The following is an 18,432-nucleotide window of genomic DNA, read 5'->3' on the forward strand; positions in this document are numbered from 1 at the left end:
GAATATAGATATTTGCAGCACATCCAAAGATATATATATATATATATATATATATATATATATATTTTAATATAGCTGCAGATAGGTGGACCTATGGAGCAGATGCTAAGCTAGAGATATGGATTAGGTACTCATGAGCATATAGCGCATGAGAGTAGGATTGCCAAGAGATAGTGTATAGGGCAGGGAAACCCAGAGAGTGGAGAGGAGAGTCTGAAGACAAAATTTTGAATAATGCTAATAATTGAAGGGATTGTCACCTACAAAACAAACAACCAAGCCTACCCAAGGAAGTCAAAGGAAAACTAACAGTATGAAGTAACCAGAGGCAATAAAAAATTGCCTTTGTTGAGGGAAGACATGACCAAAAATGTCTAGTATTTTTAGAAATTAAATTTCTAAATTTCTGGAGTCAGAAAGACTCCATTATAAATTACATACCAAACTGGATGCCTTCCTTGTCAGAGGCATTTCTGGGTTTGTTTTTAATACTTAGTAGAGATGAGAGGAAAAGTGTCAAGGTGTGGTATATATTCTAAGCGTAACATTCAATGTCTAGGCACAGTTACCACTTTTATATTGTTAAAGGAGGTAAAGCTTTCAACATAAGTGGTTTAAACTACAACAATGTATTTTGTAATCACTGGAAATCCTCCTGTTTGGCCTGCTGGTTGGTAAGTGATACAGCACATCCCAAAGGAAGACGGAGTTCATTTTATTGGTAAGACTTTCCACAGTGTCTGGAACCATTTTATTAAACCGGAATTAGGCTTCCTTAACTGTGTCTAAGGTTAAACACCCTTTAAACCCTTCTTACGAATTCTCACAAGCCTACAGCCCACATTGTTCCTCTCTATATAAGATTAAAATGAAAAGAATCATTTAGAGTTAACATTTCTAATACTTTTTCCATTATCCCCCTTTTAAGCATGTCTGTTCCTAATTTCTGTGAAAAAATGACACATTTGGACCATGTTGCTCACCTGTGTAGAGTGAGTTTGTGGTAGTGGCAGGTGATAATAATCAGGGTTAAAAAGGAATGAAAGTGAGGGCCTGAGTTTCAACATACATAGGAAGGTGCCAAATGCATCTACCCACATTTTTTACACCACCTTATTGCCACATCGTTATTCCAAAGGTGATTCATCTAACAGCAAGGTCATTTCAAGATAAAAATATGAAAGAACAAGTTACTAATACAACAAAAAGTTATGGAAATGCTGGTCTTTATTACTAAACAGTTTATTAAACAGCTATCCAATAATGTTTTCTAAAATTGTCATTAAAATTAGTCATTCGAAACCCCAAACCAAACCATCATACTTCTGAAAGGATGATTTTCAACAGTTGAATGTCCAAGTGAAAAGGTAACCAGATAATTCTTTGTAAAATTTGTATTTTCATGGAAATATATAATCATCATTTGTTGGTATGTATGGTATACAAGGTCCACTGTAAATTCTGCTTACGAATTAGAATTTTCTTCTTCTATTTTCTTCTCCTTAAGAAGTAGGATTCAGTTAGAATTTTCTGAAAACTTTTTTGCATGTCTACTAAACTTAATAAACATCACTGATAGCACTTAGAACAAAGAAACCTTGAGATTAATCATAAGCACCATTTAGCGGATAGTGTGGTGGAATGAGCAATTTTCCTAAATTTAATGAGCAAAGCAGGAATCACAAATTCAGATGCCTGCAGGGAAAAAAGGAAATTAGTTATCAATAATAAAGAGAATCAAGTGCTTCAATGTATACATGATGATCAATAACAACAGAATTCAGTATTGAGGATCTATATTATAAGGAGTGGTGGAGATGAAATAAAATAATCTCACCCATCAATAGCAATAATATTTTAATGCAACATATTTTTTAAAAAATCAAAATACATGCAAAATAAGCCCTGGTGAATAAAATACCAAAAGGTTAAATGAAGATAGAATCAGTAATCATGATTCTATAGCACAAAAAGTAAATTTATTTTATTATTTCTTAGATGCAAATCTTCAAAATGAGTCCCAGATGATGTATCTTAATAAACAGCAAACCTACTACATAATTAAACCACTCAAAGAGCACTTGTTGAATTGATTCTCCTTTTGGACTCCCTATACTTGATGATAGCAATGAAAATATCATTTTAGCTCTTCTTTGAAAATTATCAACTCTCCTGACATAAAAAAGACATTGAAACGCAAGATAAATAAGTATATACAGTTATAAAATTAGTATTGCTCTGTAAATATGCACACACATATATATATACACACAAGTGATTTTGCTATAATTATTTAATGGGTAGCAAATATTCCTGGTGACAGGATCAGTGTTACTCATTTTTCCTTTTGCCTCAGGCTTCAGTATGACTTGGCAGGTCATGATTACTGAACCAATTTCTATTTGTAGCTACAACACTTAATATAAATGTTCATAAACCAGTCAAACTTTCACCCTAAATTTTGAAAATTCTGATTTTATTAAATTGTACTCAAGTTCAAATTCAGCTTCAAGCAAAATTACTTTTTCAACATATCTCCAATTATATGCCTACAATACCAAACTATGAATTAATTAAAATGGTTTTGTTAACCACACATTTTAGTTCACAAAACCAAATATGTAATTCATTCGAATAATTTTTTAAATAGCACTGTTAGTGCTATAGAGGTTAAAACTCTTTCTTAGTTCCCAAACTCAATACCTCAATGATTCTTCCCATAAGTATATTTTACAGTTTGAGGGCCCTCAGCAACATAAAATATAATGAGGTAGATAAAACTAATACACACCAAACTTTTAAATAATTGTAAAATTTAATAAAGTGCTAAATTTTATATAATCAATTGCCATGTCTTACAGGATAGTGAATAAATCCTATGTTGATAACTAAAGTTTTTATTGACTATATATGTTAAGTTGTCTCTGTATATTAACTCACTTTATCCTTATAATCACATAATAATAAAAATATGTCCTTTTCCTGTTGCTCAACAAGGAAAATTAACCCTGGAAGTTTAAGTGATTTATCCAAAGCTGCTTGACTGCTAAGACCAAGGGGTTGCAAAACAAGGATCCAAGCACAGGGCGTGTGTGGCTATGTATTATGTATATTGAATGAGTATGTGGTACTCATACTCATACTCATTCAGGGGTGGTAAGGACACAATCACAAGGAAATGAAATTTTTAAAAAATCACATACAGGTGACAATGACCAACTCTTTATTAAATACCACTGTAATAATTTCACCTCTTTTTCAAGCACTTGTATATATTTTCTTAACTAACCTTTATTTCACAAAGTGATCCCAGAAAGCCAAATTACAGATAGTTTTAGAAGGTGTCATTTTATTTTTTAAATTTTTTTGAAGATTGTATTTATTTATTTGACTGGGGGAGAGAGAGAGAGAGAGAGAACAAGCTCAGGCAGGGAGAGCAGCAAGCAGGGGGAGAGGGAGAGGCAGGCTCCCTACTAAGCAGGGAGCCCTATGCAGGGCTCGAATCCAGGACCCTGGGATCATGACCTGAGCCAAAGGCAGACGCTTAACCAACTGAGCCACCCAGGTGCCCCAAAAGTTGTCATTTTACCAGAAAAATTTGGGGGAACTAAAGTGAAAGTTGAAGTACAACCTTTAGGTCCAGCTGATCTTATCATTAGTAACATTTTATTTTTTTGTTTTTATTTTTTTTTAAGATTTTATTTATTCATGAGAAACAGAGAGAGAGAGAGAGGCAGAGACACAGGCAGAGGGAGAAGTAGGCTCCATGCTGGGAGCTGGTCATGGGACTTGATCCCGGGTCTTCAGGATCATGCCCTGGGCCAAAGGCGGCGCTAAACCACTGAACCACCCAGGCTGCTCCATTAGTAACATTTTAAAAGACATTATGAGGTACCCATCAAACCCCATCACAACACTAACAGAGAATCAGTGGCAAATATAAAAAAAAATATAGAGCCCCTATTGAAAAAGCAAAAATGTTTATAATTATTAGCCATATAAGACTATAAAATCAAACAACTTTTACATTCATTCTTAGACCCTTTAATGAAAAGTCATCACAGTTCTATAGCTGAAGATGGTCAAGGAAAAAAAAAGGTTGGTTTTTCTTTATTAATATAAGATGAGAAAATTTAATAAATAACTTCTGAGTGAATCTCTGCTATTCCATATAATATTATTTCTTATTTTTAGCGAATTTCCTCATTGAAGAAAATCTTATATGCAAATTCAGCTAGAAACATAGTTTCTGATCTTGATTTTATTTAACATTCATAAAGCCCTACTAACCTCCTACATGATTACAAGGAGCTTGTTTAGGAAGGAAATGGATGTCTTGAAAAGTTGAGGAAGAAGCTACGTTGCGCTTGACACTTAGGAGAGGCCACCATATGCAAATTCCAGGAGCTGCCATTTACATTGCTTTATTTGTCTGCCCCAGATGGTATCTATTATAAAGTATACCCATCAAGCAAGTAATTTGATTTCTCTATGAATTTGCTGTTATTTGAGATTAAAGATAGCTATCAGGGTGGCCTGAGAAGTAAATGAAATAACACATAAAGTAGTTATCATGGTGCCTGACATAAAAAATGCACCTCAAAACTAGCTCCTTTCCTCTCCACTCATTCCTATGCAACACCTGCGTCTGTGGAACAAATCTTATGACTTTTGTCACCAGATGCAATTCAAATAACTTGGAATCTTTGGTTTGTTTCAGTCACTGGTGCTCAGCCAGTTACTGGACTATTTTTGACTAAAATTAATAAGAAAGAAATTCTGTTCACTCATAGTAGAGGAAGCCAACAACGGTTGCCTTTCCATTAAAAAGATAATATGCATTTAGGTAATCATATCACTCTTACTTAAAACAGCATATCTATTCAAACATCCTTTATTTTCTTAATTTATCGCATTAGAATTCTGCTCTATCTGCAGGGTTATTGTGCCTGGCAATGGGAAACTGTCTAGAATGTGGTGTCTTTGTTCATTTGGACATGAATAAATAGTGGACTGATTAGAACATATGTTTATATCAGACTCCCAGATACCTCCTTAAACATTAAATATATTATAATATATTATAAACTTTCATGGTTTTATGTGTATATATTTTTCCCACTCTAACAACATGAGCAATAAACATAGTAAAAAGCATTTTTAGGATTGTTGCCTACCTCAGAAAATTACCATTTTGTATTTACATTTTTATTGTATATTTATTTTACTTCCAAATTATTTGAGCATTTCACTGCTCTAAGGATATAAGTAGATACTGCCAAATAATAGATGACTTTAGTCAGTTCAGTAGGGATGAAAGTCACATGTTCATTAAAATCATATTTACTGGTTGATGGGCTAGATTTTTCTCTCTTTTAAAGTATTTTTGCAGTGTAATATAAAAACATCCTGAAGAAATAAAATGAATAAAATAATGATACATATTACCAGTTCCTGCAGGGTTCTACTTCTAAATAAGAGTATGTAAATCAGAGCTCATCGTGCTAAGTCAATAATTTCTTATACTGGTATGAATTAAAATTAAATAGTATATATTAAACACCCAGGATGTCAAGTTTCATCTGGCAATGACTTTCATGTAAGGATAACACAACAGAGAAGCTAGGGTTGGGAGCATGGGTTAGGAAGACAAAAGCTTTAATAAGATAAAAGTACCAAAGTAAATTGGAAATGATTCCTTAGAGAAAGAAAAAGAAGAGAAAGAGGAAATTTGGGGTAACTATAAGAAAGCAAAAAGATCAAAGATCTCTCTCCTGTTTTCTCCCTTCCTCTTTCCTTCCTGAATAATTCAGTTCTAACGATTTGAAGTCAGACAGGACAAGTTGGGCATCTAGGTGGAGGCAGAGCCTGGTGTGGAGTGCTGAGGAAAAGCAGCTTCATGTCACGGGTGAGCTATGTAAGCTATCAAACCCCAACAGGGGGAGAAAAGGAAAGTCTGGAGTGGAGAGTCAGAGTCTAAACAAGATAAGAAGGAAATAATCCATGTGAAGAGGTGGCCTGGCTAGGGGTTTTAGAGGTTGAGAGGTATGAGGAGAGCATCTTTGTAAAGAAATAGCTTGTCATTAGGTATCAGAGTCCAGTGGGAGGGATGAGGCTAACCACACATCGGGAAAACTTGATGCAGGGTGACAGCCCAAATAGTAAGGGAGGTGTTCATATGAAGAGGAAGCCAGGTGTGGGAGTCAGAGCACAACAGTGTAGAGGAGATAATCAGCAGTGCAGATGAAAGAGGGTACTCCCGTGGAGGTAGCCTGGACTGGGGAGGAGACAGAGTCTGAGCCCATTGAAGAAAAAGTCCATATTGGGGGGGAAGCAAGTGTAAGAAATAAGCCAAAGTAGTGTGAACAGGGAATGGGGTGCTAACAGCAGTAGAAAATTGGTTACATACAGGAGTACTGAGCAAATTAAGTATATTAAGGATAATGGAGACCAGACTGGTATTGCCAGGGAAGAGAGTTACAAGTACTAAATCAGAGGAAGGTAGAATGAGTCCTGTGGTTCTGGTTGGAGTTGAGGATAATGATACAAAATGTGTGGGTTTTGATATATGTTGATAGATTCAGATATAGACCTAAAATGTGTGTGGATGTATATACACATACTCTAAGTTCTATCCTCCAAAACAGCCTGCAAGCAATGATAGCCCAATAACAAGAGTACACCTTCCACTTAAATCTGGCTTCTAGGGCAGCCCAGGTGGCTCAGCGGTTTAGCGCTGCCTTCAGCTCAGGGCCTGATCCTGGAGAACCGGGATCAAGTCCCAGGTCGGGGTCCCTGCATTGGAGCCTGCTTCTCCTTCTGCCTGTGTCTCTGCCTCTCTCCCTCTGTGTGTCTCTCATTAATAAATAAATAAAAGCTTTAAATAAGAAAATAAATCTAGCTTCTAATTATCATTCTCCACTTGCAGGAACTAGGGTTTCCTTGGAGAAACGGCTGAGCTCAGGGCTTGGGCAAGGAGAATAGAAGGTGAACCTGGAAAATCATTTTATGCCAGACAACAAGTACTCAAAGAATTATGGGGATATTCAAGAATTCACAGGAGCTAGTTTGAAGGGCCTTCAGTGGATACATCTGAGACAAACTGAGAATCAAATAAATAATGATAGTAATGTCTTATGACCCACTGAATAAAATAGAAAAGCATGAGTTCATATTGATATACCTAAAGTAACAAATGAAAACTATCATAGGGAATTGGATATTTACATAGTTAAAAATATCTTCTATGAGGGGTGCCTGGGTGGCACCGTCGGTTAAGCATCTGACTCTTTGTTTCCACTCAGACCATTATCTCAGGGTCCTGAGATTGAGCCCTGCATCAGGCTCTATGCTCAGCATAAAGTGATCTTGAGATTTTCTCTCCCTCTGCACCTCCTGTTCGTGCTCTCTCTTTAAACTATATAAATAAATCTTAAAAAAATCTCCCCATGATATGCTTACTAAATAAAGAGAGAAAAAGAATAACTTTACAGTGGAAAAGCTTGACAGATACCATCCTTAATCAAGTGAGCTAAGTATATACCACTAATGTTGGGAAACATTAAAATCATCTGACACATAATAGAATACAATAAGTAGAACACGGCATCATTTCTGTGATTCTTCTCCCAAAGATGCATAATGTAAATTAAATCATGAGGAAACATCAGACAAACCTGAATTTATGGGAAGTTTGCAAAGTAATAGAACTATAATCTTTGAAAATATCCTAGAGACTAAAGAGGCACGGAAACAAAATACAGCACATAATTCTGAACAAAAACCTTTGCTATAAAGGACAATATTGAGACACTTGGCAAAACTGGAATGGGGTCTAAGATTTAAATTGTAGAAATGTATTAGGATTAATTTCCTGATGCTGATGGTTGTGCTGTAATTATGCCAGAGAAACTCTTTGTAAGCAATACACACTAGAAAGAAAAAGCTTCTGTACAGCAAAGGAAACAATCATCAAAGGCAACCTATAGAATGGGAGAAAATATTTGCAAATGGCATATCTTATAAAAGGTTAATCTCCAAAATCTATAAAGAACTCATCAAACTCAACACCCAAAAAACAAATGATGCGGTTAAGAAATGGGCAGAAGACATGAATAGACATTTTTCCAAAGAAGACGTCCAGATAGCTAACAGGCACATGAAAAGATGCTCAACATCACTCATCATCAAGGGAAATACAAATCAAAAACCACAATGAGACACTACCTCATACTTGTCAGAATGGCTAAAATTAACAACACAGGAAATAACAAGTGTTGGCTAGGATGTGGAGAAAGGGGGAATCCTCTTACACTGTTGTTGGGAATATAGACTGGTGAAATCATTCTGGAAAACAGTATGGATGTTCCTTAAGAAGGTAAAAATAGAACTACCCTATGATCTAGCAATTGCAATACTAGGGATTTACCCAAAAGATATAAAAATACCAGTTTGAAGGGGTGCATTCACTCCATTGTTTGTAGCAATATGATCAACAGTAGCCAAATTATGGAAAGAGCCTAAATGTCCATTAACTGATGAATGAATAAAGGGGATATAGTATACAGATACACTGGAATATTATTACTCAGCCATCAAAAAGAAATCTTGCCATTGCAACAACATGGATGGAGCTAAAGTGTATTATGCTAAGTGAAATAAGTCAGAGAAAGACAAACACCAAATGATTTCATTCATACGTTGAATTTAAGAAAAAAACAGATGAACACATGGGAAGGAAGACAAAGAGGGGAGGGAGTCTCTTAACAATAGAAAACAAACTGAGAGTTGATGGAGGGAGGTGAACGGGGGATGGGCTAAATGGCTGATGGGTAGTAAGGAGGGCATCTGTTATAAGCACTGGGTGTTATATGTAAGTAACGAATCACATACATACACACACGCACACACACAGACACACACAAACACACACACAGAGAATAACCCTAATGCAAAAGAGCAATCCTTCACAGAAAGATACTTACAAATCTATGGAATATCACCAGAGAAAATCTAAATAAATGGAAACAGATAGACTTACCTCACATAGCTTCAATGTTAACAACTCTGCCCTAATGGTTCCTGAAAACATACCACTTTGGGACATCTCTGTTTTTGATTTACAAATGACCCCTGAACAAAGGAGTCTGTACTGTGCAAGTCCACTTACACATGGATTTTTTATTAGTACAATACTGTAAATGTATTTCCTCTTCATTTCCTCTTCTTAATATTTTATTTTTTCTAGCTTACTTAATTGTGAATCAATATATAATACATATAACATTAAAAAAAAAAAAAGAAATATACACTAGAATATTTGGAGGTGATTGGACCACAGGTTGGCAACTTTTCCTCACATAGTTCAGGCAAAAAGTTCCTGCATGGTACTTGCAGCTCTTCTGTAACTTTGATATTGTTTCAAAATTAGAATTTGCTTTTTTAAAAAGAGCAAGAGCCTACTCACCTAATTTAGGAGGCAAGAGTTTCAGGCTGTACTGACATAGGTGTAATACAGCAATAAATCAACCAACATTTACCTATTGAGTTTCCATGTGGGTTCCAGCAGTCTACATGACAAGACATGGCTGCTATTTATTCAAAATGAAGAAAGAAATATATGAAAATAGTGGATTACTTGATATATGTAATATTGGCAATCAAGAAGAAATGGACCTATGTGACCTGGAAATGACTCCAGATGAGGACATCAGTGCAGGCAATATTACAGTTTTGGCAGTAAACATAGGTTCAGCAGGGGATAGTCAGGACACTAATTTGACAAAAGAGCAGAAAGCTTGTAATGTAAAGTAGTAGGAGATACAGCAAAGTTGTAGGAGATACAGCAGACACAACATGAGGATCCTTGCAAATGATATTAAGGTGTGATGATGAGATGGTTAACTTGCTCCTCCAAGCAAAAGACTCAGCTTAGCAGATAAAATCAATTGAGACAAAAGTCTATAATCCTTCTCCTCTTGACTAGGTAGCAACTAAGGTAATAGTTTTCAAGCGTAATTATTTCTCTCCTCAAATGTAATCCTATTTAGAAGTTCAGTGTATTTGGTAGATAAAAATGAAGCTGCTCTCATTCAATATCCAGTGGAAAGCCTAAGGCCCTGCTTCTTGTTCTGTCTTTACAACCGATATGAACACGGACATTCTGCTGAGATCATACCTGGAAGATCATACCTGGAAAATCACAACTGTAGAGCAGCTGAAGAGGTTCTCAGAGATATTTGCATTGAACTTTTAAATGGTAAAGCTCACAATAATGGCATATAATATGCTGGCTTTCTTTTTCTCTGTCTGCTTAGTGTAACAATCCACACACAAACCACTCATTCTTTTTTCCATCCAGAATTTCTGGCCCAAAGAGGGTTGTTTTAATCAAAAAATGTTATTTTTAAATTTATCCATAAAATGATCATCTAACACCACTTTGTAGAAATACATATGGATATTATATGTTTGGGATTCAGCTGCAATATTTTTTTAATCAAATTAAAAATATATTAAATTATTTTCTCTATCAGGTAGACAGAGTTTATGAAAATCTGATTATATAGTCATTACCTTCAGGGATCTTCTTGGAAAAAAACTAAATACTTTTCTTCAAATTTGATATAATTAAAATCATTTCAGAATATTAAGATAATGGGATATTAAGAGCGTATAATAACATTTAACTATAATTTCCTTTTCATTTTAATAGACACTGATAAAAGTATAATTAAAGTTATCAAATAGATTATTATGCTTAAGTTTCCATTTATTTGATAAGATCCTAAAGTTGAGTTGGAACTTTTAATTTATCTAAGCCATAATTGAGAAATGTAACAATACCTGTAGCTAAAATCAAAACGAAACACTATATTAAAAACTGTGCAAAATAGTCGTGATCCTTAGGTAACTTGAAGTTTATTTATCATGGCTCTGTTTATACTTCCAAAATCACAACTATTTTTTAAAGGTTTTTTATTTATTTATTTATTTATTCATGAGAGACAGAGAGCGAGAGAGAGAGAGAGAGAGAGAGACAGAGAAAAAGAGAGGCAGAGACACAGGCAGAAGGAGAAGCAGGCTCCACACAGGGAGCCCGACCCAGGACTCCATTCAGGGACTCCAGGATCATGCCCCAGGCCGAAGGCAGGCGCCAAACCACTGAGCCACCCAGGGATCCCCCCAAAATCACAACTATTAATATAATTATATAAACCACAGAGTTTCTTGCCAGTCCGTTAGCCAGATTTTATGATTTCTTTGGTGTGTAATTCTTCTTCCCTATAAGACCAAGCACTTCCCCAGTCAGATCATCCTAAGATTTAGCCCCAGTTATGCATCCTGATGGTCATGAAAGCATATCAAGGTAGATGCTGAAGAAGGAAAACATTGTCTTAGAAGGGGCTGACCTCCTTGGGTGATGAATAGCCTTTAAGCAAGGGAGGTCCTATCTTTCAACAAGGGAAGGGTCACTTTTGCAGACCCAGAGAGTTCAGGGAATTCGGAGATTCAAGAATTTCAAATCTATCTATATATCCTTTGTTTCAAGTCTCAGAGTCATACTTTCTATCAAAGCCATGACTGGCATAGGAATCTTTACTAAGCTGGTAACAGTTTTGCCTGGTTTTAAGATCTGTCCTCCCTCTGGCTTTAAAAGATGAGCGTCTTTACCGCCAAGTGGGACTCTTAACTTTCACATTTTGCTTTAAATTCATAATAAATAGATCTGAGCCTGTCATTTTTTTTCACACACAAATGGTATTTAGCAATAGTTACTCATTTCTAAGAATAGTTATAGTTACTAGTTTCCCTATATTTCTCAAACATCATAGACATTGACCAGCTAATTTATGCTCTTCTACCTGTTTCTTAACCTAAGTTCACCATAGTGAAAATGTCAGCAATCACAAAGCCAAAGTAGGCCACAGACTATCAACTGTGGCTTCCACCAGCGACTGGGCTCTCATTGTCACCCAGCCACCAAGTTATCTAACTCCAGAGCCTCATCTTTATAGCCTGCTTCCGGGCACAATTCCAGCATATCTTGGTGGGATTCTCTAGAAGCAGTATCTTAGATACTGTGTAATTTATTTGTCAAGAGATCTCAGGAGAAAGGGAGTCAGGGAAGCAGTATAAAGTAGAAAACAAAAACAAAAAAGGACGTTGTCTCAGCTAGAGACTAGTTTTTGGCTGATTCCATGTAGAGTTGGAATCATCGAGTTGGTCTTACCTTGAGCAAGGGGGTCAACCCGGCTTCATTAGTTTTCAGCCTCTGGCTATTTGGGGTAGAGCCTAGGGAAATGGAGTATAACCTCTCCATAATGTTGAATCTGATTCAGCTGAGGTCATTTCTCCTGGGAAGGACCAGCTGTGAGTTTTCAGCAACCCGCCCTTGTGACCACCGTGGGGTAGGTGCCCCAGCTCAATGAAGGAGATCTGATCCACTCCATCATTCAAACAAGGATAACTTAGAGGGTAAAAGGATAATTATGCCAACAGCAACAACAACAACAACCCCAACAACTATAAACCAGGACTGTCCCAGCCAAACAGGAATGTGTGCTCATCCTGCCTCCATCCCATTACTTCCTTGCTGTATGAAACTATTAGAAGACTGAGGGACTGACTTCCTTTCTTTTACTTCTTCTGATCACAATCCTTCAGGGCCAGAGAGAGAATTGTTCACTTTATCCTAAACTTTTAAAAAGTTTTACTCAGAGAAATAATGATTACTTTGCACTTAAAGATAACATAACTTGAAATACACTTTGCTAATTGAGTGTTTTTAAATTAAATGTCCTGTATCAAAAGGCAAAAGTGTGATAAATCTTTTAAAAATGGTATTAGAAAAAAATGGTATTAGAAGTATTAAGGTTACAACAAATGTTAAAGATGAAGAAAACTGAGATGAAGTTTCTTTTAAAAACACTACATACAAGAAACCAAAGGACTCGAAAGACTTGTGAAATGTTAAAACATGTTTTAGAAATCGCAGATATGAAGTCATTTTTCAGTGTTTCCAATATATAATTTTATTAAGACATCTGTTTCTGGGAAAATTTTATTAGAAAACAAAACATTGTAAAAAAATCTATTTTCTAAATCCATGAAAAACAGATCTTTACAAAGAGACCCAAAAAAGTATATTTAATATCATTTCCTGGAAGTTTACTTAGAAACGAGGGAGAAGTATTTTCTGTTGAATGCAGTGATTCCAACTTAGTGTGTGAGAGTGCAAGGCAAAAGGGTACACATTTTGCAACTTGTCACCACATTCTCGAGGCTTCATTATCAGTTCTCAGAGTTCTCACATTCTCAGTGAAAAACTACTGAACGAATCCATGAAGCAGATGATGTTTTGAGTTCGAGCAAATTATCTGATCAAATCACAGAGCAAACAGTATATATATATTTTTTCAGTTGAGTTGGTATATTTTTCATGTTGGAGTGTTGGAATATTTACAACTTTGTTGGAGTTTAATCAACAAACAATAAACTGCACATGTACAATTTTTGACCTGAAATACACTCTTGAAAACATCACCACCATCAAGATAATAAACATATTTAGTCATCCTCCTAAATTTCCCATGTCTCTTTGTAATCTCTCTCTCCCCATCCCTCTCTGCACCACCCTCCAAGAAACTTCTCATTTTCTTTTTGTTACTATGGATGGCTGCAATTTATAGAATTTTGTGTAAATGTAATCATACAATATACACTCATTTTTTTGGCCCGGCTTTTTTCACTCCATGTAATGATTTTAAGATCCAGTTGGTATATATACCAATACCTTGTTACTTTTTATTGCTGGGTAATATTTCACTGCATGGATATGACCCAATATGTTTATCTATTCTACTGTTGATGGAATTTTGGGTTATTTCCACTTTTGACTATTACAAATAAAGTTGTTAGGAATATTTATGTGTAAGTCTTTGTGCAAACATATACTTTCTCTTAGGTAAACACCTAGAATTGGAATGGCTAGAGCATATAGAACAATGTTTACATTTTAAATGGGACACCTGGGTGGCTCAGCAGTTGAGCATCTTCCTTTGGCCCAGGGTGTGATCCCAGAGTTCTAGGATCGAGTTCCGCATTGGGCCCCCAGCATGGAGCCTACTTCTCCCTCTGCCTATGTCTAGGCCTCTGTGTGTGTGTGTGTGTGTGTGTGTGTGTGTGTGTGTGTCATAAATAAATAAATAAATAAATAAATAAATAAATAAATAAATCTTAAAGACAGTGTCAAATTAGTTTTCCGAAGTAATTGTACCATTTTACATTACGCTAACAAGTTAGGCAAATATTTCTTAGATACAAGGCCAAAACTATAATCTGTATAGTTTTACAGAATAATAAATTATATTTCACTAATATTCAAAAGACATTAACAGAATGAAAAGATAATCCACAGACTAGCAGAAGATATTTTCATATATAAATAACATGCCCAAGATTCAATAATAAGAAACATCCAAAGAATAAAATGGGTGAAATCTTTAGATATTTCACAAAAGATAATATATAGATGGGAAAAATATGTGTGAAAAGATGGCCAATATCATTAGTCATTAGGGAAATGCAAATTAAAACCATGAGCTACTACTACATATCTAAAAGAATGGTTAACTTAGAGACTGATCATATCAAGTGTTCAGAAAAAAAAAATGAAACTCTTGGGGGGCCTGGTTGGCTCAGTTGGTTAAGTGTGTGCATTCAGCTTAGGTTATGATCTCAGAGTCTTGAGATTGAGCCACACAGTGAGCTTCCTACTAAGTGAGGAATCTGCTTCCTCCTCTGCCCTCCCCTCACTTGTGTGCTCTCTGTCTCTCTCAAATAAATAAACAAAATCTTATTTTAAAAAAAGGAAAAACTGAATCTCTCATACATTGTTGGGTAAAAATAATATTTTAAATGCCTATTGATTGGATAATACTGTGTTAGGTTCTGCATGAATTTTATACTTGGAATAATTTTAGGTCCTATTTTATCATAACATATGGTTTTATCCATGCCACTGAAACAATTTATTTCTTCTCTCACTGAGACTTTTGTCTTTCTTCTTGACTGTACCACTCATCCCAAATTATCTGTTTTGTTTTGTTTGGTTTTTTTTCCAAATTATCTTTACTAGTTTTCCTCTTTATATCCACTAAATATTAGTGTTCCTTGGAGCTCTGTTCCTCATTTTTCTCTTACTTCACAAACCATGAGGCACCTCACTTGGTCCAGTCTCTATATTTCAAATGACATGTGCTTAGGCTGTTTGAAATGTATGTCTTCACCACTGTGATATCTCTTGAGATTCTAATCCACTATCATGTCACACTGGCAACTAGAATTCAGTATCATCAAATTTGTGTTTATACATTTCTATGCCCTCCAAATATGCTTGCTCAGTGTTCTCTATCAAAGTTAATAAATGTTCCATTCATTCAGTTTCCTGAGACAAAAATCTGGCTCTTATCTTTGACTTCTTACTCTTTCTTGTTCATTAACCTTATTGAAGCTGCTCCCCAAATTTTTAAATATTACTCTTACTCTCCCTTTCTCTCCATTTCCATTGCCCCAACTCCAGCTTCCAGTCTTTTTTTACCTGGACTCCTTTGACAGACTGATCACCTTACTTGTGGTAATGGCTCCTCCAATCACTTCTTACATTTCAGCCTTGACTACTATTTCTAAAACTCAAATAGCTTTTATCAGTCTCCTGCTCAAAACACTTTAATGCCTTCTTCTATCCCTTAAGATACATTTCTTTAAAATGGCAGACTATTTATAAATGGTGAAAATAAAAATAAAAACAAATAAATTAATTAACCTTAGATCTAGCTTTACCTCACCTATTTTTCTTAAGATCTTCCCTCATGCATTTTATTCCCAGTCCTACCAAATTCCTTCCTCAAAACTGCCATATTCTCTGATTTCACAGCCTTCTCATAGGTTGTTCCAACTACTTAGAACATTCTCTTAGTTTCTCCTGTAAACTTATATATGACTTCTACTTATCTTTCTACCTACTTATGCTGGTGATCACCTCCAACAGGAAACCTTTAGATTTTCCTGGGCTGGGTTAGATGTTTGTACTATGTGCCTTCACATCATTGTAATCATGTAATCCAAAAATTATATTGAGTTGTCTGATTCAGAAGCACTGTGGAGGCAAAGATCATACTTGTCTTTCCGCCACTATATCCTCTTCTTACAATATAATATGTATTCAATTAATATTCATTTCCTTGAATTAATGGATATATTAATAAATAATATATTAAGAAGTAAAATAATTAATAATAAATTAAAATAAGAAACATCCATAATAAATTAATGGCTAAAATAAATAAATACAGAAATGAGAACCTTTGTGCTCACAGAAAGGAAGGCTCACAGAGAAGTGGGTAAACAGAAAAGGAGTTAAAGTATAGGAATCAATGTAAGCAGAAACAAAGACAAAAAAGTATTTGGAATATGCAACGGAGTTGCCCTAATCAGCTCTCACAAATAAACATATAAGCCTCTGCTTCTCCTATTTCAAGGCCGTTTGATATAACTCTATTCACATTTGAGGATGTACATTATGCTTTAGGGGTAACAAATTCAACCAGGAAACAAAAATATAGGCAAGAAATTCTAAATCATTGCCTCTTGTGATATTGGTAAACACTACAGAAAGAATAATAGGTGGACAGGGAGAAGAGGAGGAAGAAAACTGTCTAATTGGAACATGACAATCTTAAATTAACCAAAACACGGTATGTGTCTTAGACAGAAGACATTCACCAGAACTAAGTAAATGTAACTTCTTGAATAATTCATTTTAAAAAAAAGAAAAATATACAAGTTACTATTTGTAGTGCCACAGACAAAAGCTTACCATAGCTTATTCACTATGACCCAGGAAGTTAAGCTATTGAGTGTGTTAGTGTCCTTTCACTCATCTTTTATTTAACTCAAACTTTTTATTGTTATTGAACTTAAAAGTTTTGCAAATGTTTTTAAAGAGTCCACTGCCTCATAATTTGTTCTTCAGACAAAGCTATTTTGTTAAACTTTGTTCTGTATATGAAGTTATATGTTTAATACCTGAGTCTTAAAAAAAAAAAAAATACCTGAGTCTTATTGTTTATTCGGGATAACCTAAAACTACATGACATGTAGGATAACTAATAATATGAAGAATTCTATAGATTTGGAAAACAAGAGATGGAAGATTGACATCTTTTCCAGGAATTAATCAATGTTTGATTTCAAACATTATGTGACAAGAGAGCAGACTAGAGGTACTCAGCAAAACAAAAAACAAAAAACAACAACAAAAAAAAAACCCGACTTCTGTATCAGTCTTTGTTTAGTTGAATTGCTAAATACTATTGAATTTCCTTAATGGAAAGACTAAGCCCTGGAAATGTTTGCCTACAGATATTGGGGAAAACCAAAACTTCCCTCTCTTTGTATACAGGCACAAATCCCTGCCTAGATTTCAGGCTGATAGCAACACCTTTTTACGATGTGTTTGTTCATTGCTTCTCAGCCTTTTGGCTAGGATCAAGTGTGAAGATGTGTTAGTTCAATACACAACTATCCTATGAATACCATTATTTTTTCTAAATCAACTTTGTTCATTGACATAATTCTCTTTTGACAGGATAACCTAAATGAAATATATACAGAAAATTTCCTTAGAACCTACATATAGATAGATCGATGTTCTATATATGTATATATTGATGCCATGATAAATTTATCTATGAAAAAAACCACCAGTGATTCAACTACTGTCAAGTCACTTGTATAGAGTTTTATATATAAAGAATAGCCATTTGATTGGGTATTTTGTGTTTTATTGGTACTGTTGTTTGGCAAAGGTGAGGAAGGGAGAAGATGAAGTAAGTCTCTGTGCAGGGAGCTAAAGATTCAGCATGGAGTCTATCATCAGTGAAATCCTATTAAGCTAATGATAAAATATATATTTTAACAAGTTCATAAATTGATCATATTTGAGACTAGTCTGTAATTTCACCAATAGTATTAATACTACCATCTAGAGTCACTCTCCAACCTTCTCTTAACTGTCTTCCATGTTTCCCCAAACTATACTAACTAGAGTTCTAAATAATCACATATTGTTTGCTTCTTGTTAGTTTTTAATGTTTCAGCAAAATAAGGAGTTGGCAATAAAATCAAATCTCGTTTTCTTTTGTATTAAATTGCATTTTATTGTTCACGAAATCCAAAACTCTGGAAAAAAAAAAAACTATCTTAAATAACTTCCAAAACTTTTACAAAGATCTATGCTGCTTGAAATATAATGTTTTCTAAAGGACTACTCAAGAAATGAAGACTTGCTTTAAATAAGAACAATCTGGGGATCCCTGGGTGGCGCAGCGGTTTGGCGCCTGCCTTTGGCCCCTGCCTTTGGCCCAGGGC

The 18,432-nt window shown here is 35.1% G+C and overlaps 1 long non-coding RNA gene across 1 annotated transcript in view; it reads right to left on the bottom strand.

The window, feature by feature from the left end:
* Positions 1 to 1,347: 1,347 nt before the first annotated feature.
* The window catches only part of LOC121486419, an 85,991-nt gene continuing 68,906 nt past the window's right edge, over positions 1,348 to 18,432 (bottom strand). The window contains exon 6 of the long non-coding RNA XR_005986630.1: positions 1,348 to 1,695. This is a non-coding gene — a long non-coding RNA (uncharacterized LOC121486419). The remainder of the gene's footprint in view (positions 1,696 to 18,432) is intronic.

This window comes from Vulpes lagopus, chromosome 3 (genome assembly GCF_018345385.1).
Source record: "Vulpes lagopus strain Blue_001 chromosome 3, ASM1834538v1, whole genome shotgun sequence".
NCBI lineage: Eukaryota > Metazoa > Chordata > Mammalia > Carnivora > Canidae > Vulpes > Vulpes lagopus.